General features: G+C 35.8%; 1 long non-coding RNA gene across 1 annotated transcript; it reads left to right on the top strand.

Moving 5' to 3' along the window:
• The first annotated feature begins 1,149 nt into the window (after positions 1-1,149).
• On the top strand, positions 1,150-4,220 carry LOC141704607 (uncharacterized). Its single transcript, XR_012568019.1, has 3 exons — positions 1,150-1,416; positions 2,895-3,117; positions 3,854-4,220. It is a non-coding gene; the product is annotated as an uncharacterized LOC141704607 (long non-coding RNA).
• Positions 4,221-9,205: the final 4,985 nt, after the last annotated feature.

Raw genomic sequence — 9,205 nt, 5'->3', positions numbered from 1 at the left:
CCGACCCAATTAAATCGACTTGAATTTTTTTAACCCAACCCATAAAATATAATTTCGTTACCCAACCCTACCCGTCGTACATCGGTTTGGGTCGGGTTGGGTTGGTTTGGATGTGTTGAATGATCCGATAAAAAAAGTTCTAATACTATTTATTATCACTCATCTTGAAAATTTAGATAAAAATGAAATTTGTATAATTATAGTTAAAGTACTAATATTTAAATTTGATTAACATCATAATTTTAGTAATGTATATCATATCGTAAATTATATGCATAACTAAATGTTTTAACGATACATCTACAGATGAAAATGAATATGCAAACATAAATTGAACAAATAAAATTATTACCCAGGAAACTTAATATGATATTGGAGATGAGAAAATAATACACAACACATTTAAGATACTATAATAGTTACGTGAAAACATACGAGAAGAGGCGTAAATATATGTCAAACTTAAAAAATTATATAAAATTATGGAGAATATATTAATGAATCGGGTTGGGTTGGGTTATGGTAAAAATATTTGTAATCCGTACCCAACCCATTTATGTCGGGTTGATAAAAAACAATTCATCTATAATTCGGTTTACATTAGGTGGGGTTTTTCGGGTTGAAAAAGGGTTGAGTTGGGTGTCGTTGATCGGTTTGTTCAAACCCATGTGCAGCCAAATAAATAGGAAGTATACAGGCAGTAGAAGATAAACGACCTGAAGCCTATATTATTATATATATACACACAGCAAAGGAAGATTTGGGGCAAGACACACACAACAAGTAAAACCCAGAATAATACAGATATTAAAATTAAACTCAATCAATCAATCGATGGATCCTCCTGGGAAAGTGGATTTTGTGTAAACATGATGATGATGATGATGATGATGATGTTGTCGAGGAGGAGGGGAAGAATAAATCAAAATCATCAACCATCAACAACAAGAGGAAGAAGATGTGGAGTGATTTGGGCACCTCAATCCGTTGTGCCGTTGTGAAGAAGAAGAAGAGGAAGATGAACAATATGTCTAAACAAGAAGAAGAAGAGGAGAAGATATCTAATCTTTACGCTAAATCATCATCATCATCATCTAATAAGAGAAAGAGGAACCAATCATCATCATCTAATAAGAGAAAGAGGAACCATTTAACTTCTCTTAATAGGAACAAGAGGCGCAACAAAAAGATGTTCAACTATACGACTAGAGAACAACATCATAACAAATCATCATCATCATCCAGTAGTAAAAATAATGATGATGTGTATAAGGCCATCAGATATGTTAGAAAGAGAAAGATGAATTGTGACCAGGACACAATCCTATCCAAGAATAAGAGGAACAATCCGGGCAAAGCAAAAGCAACTCAAGAAGACAATGCAGGGGCCGAGATCTTATCTTCAAGTGCTGAGAGGTATTTATCGAAGGACCTTATATTCAACATACTCTCTCGCACTTGTGTCATTTCGCTGTTCAGATGTAAATATGTTTGTAAGTTATGGCATTCTATCATTTCAACACCTAAATTCCACATTGCTCACCACCTAATTTCTGTAAATAAATTACCCTCTATTATTATGATTACTTCTAGAGTAGACGATAATGAAGGCTGTCACGCTGCCACTATTCTCTACCCCGATTCTCTCAAACACTATTCGGTGAATATCCCCTTGATGCCCCCTTTTGATTTATTACAATTTGTAAGCTCTTCTAACGGTGTTGTTTGTGTTTTTCATAACTTTAAAGCTGATTTATATCTATTAAATCCCCTAACTAGGATGTATAAGAAACTCATGCTTCCACCTGCGGCTTTCACCATGACTGAGGAGAGGAGACATACAATATTCCACCCACCACCACGCACCCCTGTTATTGACAAACCGCACACACCCTTCACTGTTATCATCGACAACCCACGACCAGTCCTAAAAGCCTACAAATTTGAAGTTGGGTTTGGATTTGATTGTGTATCCTGTGACTTTAAGGTTTTATTTCTTGAATATCAGAAAATTGATAATAAACATGTGGGTTTGGAAGCAGCGCATTTGTATTCTTCAAATTCTGATTCCTGGAGGGTCATTAAGGTCGATACTGAGTTACCAAGTTTTCTCTATTACCCCCCATCCCCTGTTTTGAGGTCTGGTCCCGTTGTTGACGGGGTTTTGTATATGGAAGGTGTGGATTTCATTATAACTTTTGATTTGCATACCGAACTGTTTGGACTGATTTCGTACCCAAGCTTTGTTCATGCAAGGAAGTCCAACGTTTTGAATTTTGAGGGCTCCGTGGCTGTGGTCCTTAAAACTGTTCCTGACGGGTCACTTGTTGAAAAGGAGCTCAGTTTGTGGACACCAATAGCAGTTTCTGGTGAGGTGGTTTGGAACAAAATGTTCACTTTTGGCACTGGTTCGGAGGAGATAGATTGGTTGTTTCTCTACTCTGGTGCAAATCAGTTTTTTGGAAAAACTAGATTAGGAGAAATGTTGTACGACTACAGGAAGAAACAGACCAAGTACGTTGAATTTCCATCTCAAAGCTTCCTCCTAGGAGTTCTCAGCCACACGGAGAGCTTCCTCCCAGCTGAAGGACTCGAGGGATTCAATGAGAGTTGAATGCATAAATCACTTGATACTTTTGTTGAGTTGTGCTCTCGATGCACAATAATGAGTTTATGTTCCGACTTGTACACAGATTGAGGGCTTCTAAAGTGTTCCTTTTTGTTTCTTTTTCACTGTAAGATGGTGTATTTTTTAATCTAATTATGGGCAGGATTTATAAATTTGTCACTTGATTATAAAAGATTAGACATTGTGTAGATTGTGCTGGTTGCTTCATTTTTCTCACTACTGTTAATGTGATTTAATCATTCATTACTTCATTTGATTGTTGTAGAATACTTTCATGATGCAGTCGATGAGTCGAGTAGATACATTTCACGTTTCACAGCTAGAGAAGACAGTTGGTAACCACCTAGTTTCACTTACAATCCTTGAGCAACTAATGCGTGACTTGGAGCTGCTTGTAGTGTCAGAGGCTGTCTTGGACGTGTACGCAGCCAGCAAGACAATTCTCTACAAGCAATTTGGTCCAAGAATAACAGGACAAGGCTGATTAGGTAAGAAATCCTCGAGGGCCTGATTATCTAATTTGGCATTATGGGAATCATCCTATGCTTTTATTAATTTATCAGAGTGCATTGTGATTGATTGTTTTCCCTTCCTAAATGTAAAAGAGCTTTGTTTATTATTCAATTGGCGTACCTCTGTAATCAACACCAAATCTTACATTAGGGACCTTGTATTATTTTTCTAACATTTACACCAAATATGAATGCATTATGCTGCTTCTCATGAACACTGTCTGAAGGAAATACCCTATCCCTTTTATGCATTCTTTAATTTAAGAAATGTATATTGTCATTATAAATTTCCACCAGTTGCATGCTCAATTGGTAAAATCTAACCCCTCTGAATCTATGAAAATATAGTTAGCTAAGCAATCTGTCTTTGTGGGCTGGCATTTTACTCATGTAACAACCTAGATCAGCTATTAAATCGTAGAAAACACTACTCTGCTCAAATTTTTTGTTTCTATCTTGGCTATCAGTATATTTTAACTGGAATTTTTTTGGATAAGCGGACTTCTGTTAAGAATCTTGCTTCTAAGTCACATGTTACCAGATTTCATGGATTTTGCAATATATTTTTTCTGTTATAAAACAACGTTCTGATTTTGACTACTTCAATTATTATGTACTTTTGATGCTCATACTTGTGGCTTAAGATACTGTTTGAAATTAATAACAGTCTACATTCTTGACATACAATGCTGATCAGTCACTTTTATTGCAGTGTTGATATAAGTGAAGACAAAATTTCTGTATTTGACAATGGACCTGAGTGAAGAGAACTCTATTGTGAAATGGTAATATATGGCGGGTTTTTTAATAGAGTAATAAAGTGTTACTTGAATGTTGATCATCAATTTCTTTCCTTGTGCCTTGACAGTGGAAAAAAAACGTAACTCTGTATTTGACATAGCATCGTGAATTGGCTTGTCCAAAGCTCAGTTTGATTAGTAGTTTTATCATCCAAAAATTTATTACAAAAAGAATATCTGACTGCAGTTTGTGAGAGTTATTAACAATAGAGGTGAAAGACTAGCGAGTGAATGCAAATAGACGGTGCTCTTGGGAAATGCTCAATAGCTGAACATACTTCTGACTGAATGTACCTGTTTTAAGAAATAGGTCTCATGTCTCAAAGACCAATTCCTGGTCATGTTTTCTATCCTTCAGGAATTAAGTTGCATGAATATTTGTCCTGTCACCTTCACTTTCTATTATCAATTCATAGAATTCATGGAGGCCAGATCAACTCCTCCAAGATACTCCCTCCGTCCTAATTTATTTGTCTCTTTTGTACGTAATTTAAGGTGCATTGAACTCATAGATTTGAATTTCTATTCACAAAGCTTTAATAAAAGGAGCTCACATTTTGGAGTTGGTTTAGAGTTACATGCTCACAATCTGGTGATTCCAAATATTGTCCAGCTGTTAACTCTACGTTTCTCCCACAGTTCATGTCACAACCCTGCATTACAAGAGTGTAACATATACATTGCATCGTGAGTTGAAATCAAGAACAAATTATCAGTTGGTGCCTCATCTAAGTTTCAGCAATATTTTAACAATTAATACACAATTTAGTACTAGCACTCACCACTTTTATCTCAAGTCATTCCAACATGGGCATACTTCTGAGCAAGCACAGAGCATTTGAAATCACATACACGTCATTAAATGCAACACTACATAATTTCAGTGTCTTCAAGTTCTCCATTGTTGAGGTTAGATAATTGTGAAAAGTTAAACCTGGATCCAAAAACTATGTATGTACATTATTAAATTAAAACACAAGGATATTTTAATTTAAGAAAAGGAAAGAAATCTAATTTGTTAAACTTTTATCCAGAGGCTGATGATATTGCCCTTAAGAGTTTCAATGCTAGGCATATCACCAAGAAGCCTGCGTAGGTTGAAGCTTTTCTTTATATCGGTACAAGGGTTGTAATCCTGAGCATAATGCTTAAACACTGACACAAGCAATACACCGAAATTATTGCCAAAATAACAGCCCAAGGAACGGTCTGATGCGAGTGATAAATACCAGACAATGAGCCTGAGAGTACGAGTAGAGCAACTACCAAAGAAATCAAGAAAAACAACTCGGGCCCAAAAACAAATTCCAGCAATAACAGAACCCAGCCAAAACCCCAGACAGAAGTCACACCACGAGAAACTTTGCACGAACAACTCCCCTATTCTGCAGACTTCGCTCGAAGTTACAACAGCACCACCACTTGAAACTACAGCATCACGACTTCGAAGCGAAACTCCACACTGAAAATGAGCAAAACCTCTCCAGCATTCGAAAAAAACCCAGACCTCTCTACACGACCTGCAACAGCACTAACAGAAACCCATCTAAACCTTCAGACCTAAAACCTGCAAAATAAAACCCCCACTCCAGACAGAATCCCACACCTCGGGCACTCCCCATGTCCCAAAACCACCCAAAACTCTGATCTACTACAACCCAGCATCGAAACCCCCAACCACCACACCAAAAAACTCACTAGACCTACCCCTCGGACAAAGCTTTTAATTACATGAAAAAGAGATGAAAAAGGGAAAATATAGTATGTAGCCTGTGCTAACATATCAGCAAGCTAGACCACATAAACGGAGAAAACCATCAAATTCAGAATGGATGGCATGACAGATAGGTGCACCTCCACATGATACTCAAAAGCTACTCACCCGTTAATGGTATGGATCCAGTATTGTAAACCTTATACGACAAATAACATCCAAAATAAGTTTAATAATAATGACACCACTATTGGTGGAATATTACCAAATATTGCACCTAAATTACAACTTAAGCAGTTCAGCAAAGCACATTTAAACCTAAAGAAATAGTATAAGGGAAAATAAAAAGCAAAAATTGTTTATAATTACGCCTAAAAGAATTTAAATACACAATTGGGCTAAATTTAAGATCTCACGACAGCCTATTATAACTTCCTTTTTTATATGTAGACACATATTGTCAAACGTTTCTCTGTTAAACAATATGAAGCCACATGAAGTACAGAAGTATTTATATCAATTTACAGGAAAAAAACATAGCCACGACCTCTTTGGGTTGTACTTGTTGACCTATGCACTGCACAGTTTCAGAAGGTCACATCCATGTGCAGTAAATTTAAAGGTATTAATATTTTCATGTAAGGGAACTTTGAGCAACCTGAAGTTTTGAATCAAAATTTTTTTTGCCTAAAATCCACACATATTATTTGGAAGAGAGATAATAGAGCTAAATATATGATTTATGCTTTAAACAATCAATTTTAAATCGATCAGAGATTCAAGGAAAATATATAGTTACCTGGGAGGCTGCCATATCAGATGCCTAAGATCCTCCTTCATAGATTCGTTACAGCTGCAGAGCCAAGTCGAGCACACAACCATTGGTCGCTACTTTCATATAAACGCATAGGATATTTCAAATTTAGTTCTTTGCTTTTTCCTTTAATTTCGTCTGTTTTTACAATACAACACCACCAAAATCTGAGGGATCTGATAGGAAGCCTGGAAAAATGTGAATGAATAAACTTAATGTGGCTGTTGAATTCAATAGCATGCCTTTATGCATAACGCATTGTGGTCACAATTAGCGGCCTGAATACTTAACTAAAAGAGATGTTCATAGGCATCCTACATAAATCAGAAAATATCTAAAAACAGAGAAGAACAAAGACGTACAAAATTAAAGATAAATTAATTATGTCATGCATCTTATAATGAACAAACAAAGCTCGGAAGAAAGTGATTATATATTTAAGGTCCAAAGAGAGTATGAGAGCTCAACATAAACTTCCATAAGATGGATAATCCGCAAAACCCAATTTATATGGAGCTCAATATAAACCTAAACCCCCACAGGATTAATATGTAAACTTAAAGATAAAATAAACCACTGAAAGTAAGCATAATGATACCATGGCTATGGTACCTGGCCACTTCCTGAGAATTCCAAGGGCTGCCTGCCCATTTCCCTAAGAACTGCAAGGGACCTGCATACCCTCAAAATATATGCATAAAAAATTGTACACACATACACATACATTAATTCATTGAAAAGAATTTTAAAGTAATTATACATAAAATTTGCACGATAAAATCAATTGTGTTTGAAACGGAGGGCATTTCCATTGTTTTTTTCCTTCAATATAGACCTAAACCCCCACAGGATTAATATGTAACTTAAAGATAAAATAAACACTGAAAGTAAGTATAATGATACCATGGCTATGGTACCTGGCCACTTCCTGGGAATTCCAAGGGCTGCCTGCCCATTTCCTAAGAACTGCAACGGCCTGCATACCCTCAAAACAGATGAATCAAAAACTGTACAGGTATACACATACATTAATTCATTGAAAATAATTTTAAAGTATTATACATAAAATTTGCACGATAAAATCAATTGTGTTTAAAACGGAGGGCATTTCCATTGTTTTTTTTCCTTCGCTCTACAACTTGATTTGAATCTGATCGAGTTTGGGAGAGAGAAAGCAAAGAGTCCGAAACCACCATATATCCTATATGAAAATGGTTTTCATTTTCTTTAATGCACTATATTGCTTTAAACTTTTCCGGCAGCCAAAAAATTCCTGTGCCAAGATAACTTAATTGTAAGTGGATCATCCAGGGAACATGGAGGTATCACTGATAGCAGGTTTAGTAAAGCTTTTTTCAATGTCAACTTGCCTCCTACAGAAGGTCTGCAATTATGTTTCATGTTGGTTTGTTCATATTCAATTGCTTATTACCTTGTCATCACGTAATTCAAACTGTGGGTCCAAATGACCCTCTTTCTGATTTTGTATACACATATGGAAATAATGGAACATGAGATTAAAGGAATTTGGAAACTTGCAGCTTGGATCAAGATATTTCATGACACAATCTTTAGTATATTTAATATTTCTTCTTATTTATGCCTAAACTCTTAAAAATCTTTTATTTGTATTATCTCAAAATTTTATAAATTTACATATTTGATTTGCGGCATACATGACTAAGAGGATCCATACTGTAGCTTCTTAATCCTTTAATATTGGATCAAAGATAATTTTTTTCTTTGTTTAATATCAAGTTACCCTTATTCTATTAGTTCAAGAATGGCTTTGTTTGAGGAGTCTGCGTAGAATGGCGTTGGTCTTATGGCTCGTGACAGCAATAAGAAGTTGCAGATTTTCCGACATCAGAGTATCATTGTCATGCAATCAAAATTTGTATATGAAACGAAATTAATCCTTCATATGTATTTGCCAAATAATGCTCTTCTTATGTATACAGTGTTTAATAGCAAGGCCAAAGAAAAAAGCTCTAAACAGAAAAACTACCAATTTAAGCGCAACTAAGCAAGCATTCCTGATAATTTGTAATGGAAGGAGCAGTAAACACAAAAATTGAGCAGAAGATACAAACCTAGAATTCTGAATCAATTTTTGTCCTCTTCTTGCTTCTCCAGCCTACAACCCAGAATTTTTGATGCGAGTGATTAATAACAAATAATGAGCCTGAGAGTACGAGTAGAGCAACTACCATGGCCCCCATACTCCGAAAGCATCAGTGGGCACCGTCCGACTTTGTCTAGCAAAAATGTTGATATCAGAGCAAAAATAGTTTTGCAGATTCCAATACCTATGGTGGCGAGTAGCTTGTGGTCATCTCTCTTTATCCCAGCCTTCTCAAAAATTCGAGGACTGTACAAAACACAGCATCAACACCTATGACCAAGTAGTACAGCTAAAACCATTTAGAATCTGTCAAGCTCGAATAAGTGTGTCATATCTTTGTAACCCCATAACTTGAGTTTGTCCAATAGATCCTTATTTAAAATCACTTTGCACTCCCATTTAAAATTTATGCATGCCTTCAAGGGAAATCCCCCTAATCATGAGCTCTGAAAATTAAGTAAAAAAACGAACCAAGATATGCATGAATATCTTATATTAGTATAAAATTAAAGCAAAAGAGCTCAGTTTGTGCTACCCTGTTTTGGTTTTTGTAAAGGATTTTTTTTTTGGTAAATGAGGTCGAGCCTCGTAAATCTAATAGACTAAAAGAA

Source organism: Apium graveolens, unplaced genomic scaffold (genome assembly GCF_009905375.1).
Source record: "Apium graveolens cultivar Ventura unplaced genomic scaffold, ASM990537v1 ctg8049, whole genome shotgun sequence".
In the NCBI taxonomy this organism is placed as follows: Eukaryota; Viridiplantae; Streptophyta; class Magnoliopsida; order Apiales; family Apiaceae; genus Apium; species Apium graveolens.
The sequence above is the reverse complement of the archived record's forward strand: the minus strand, read 5'-3'. Positions and strand labels throughout refer to the sequence as shown.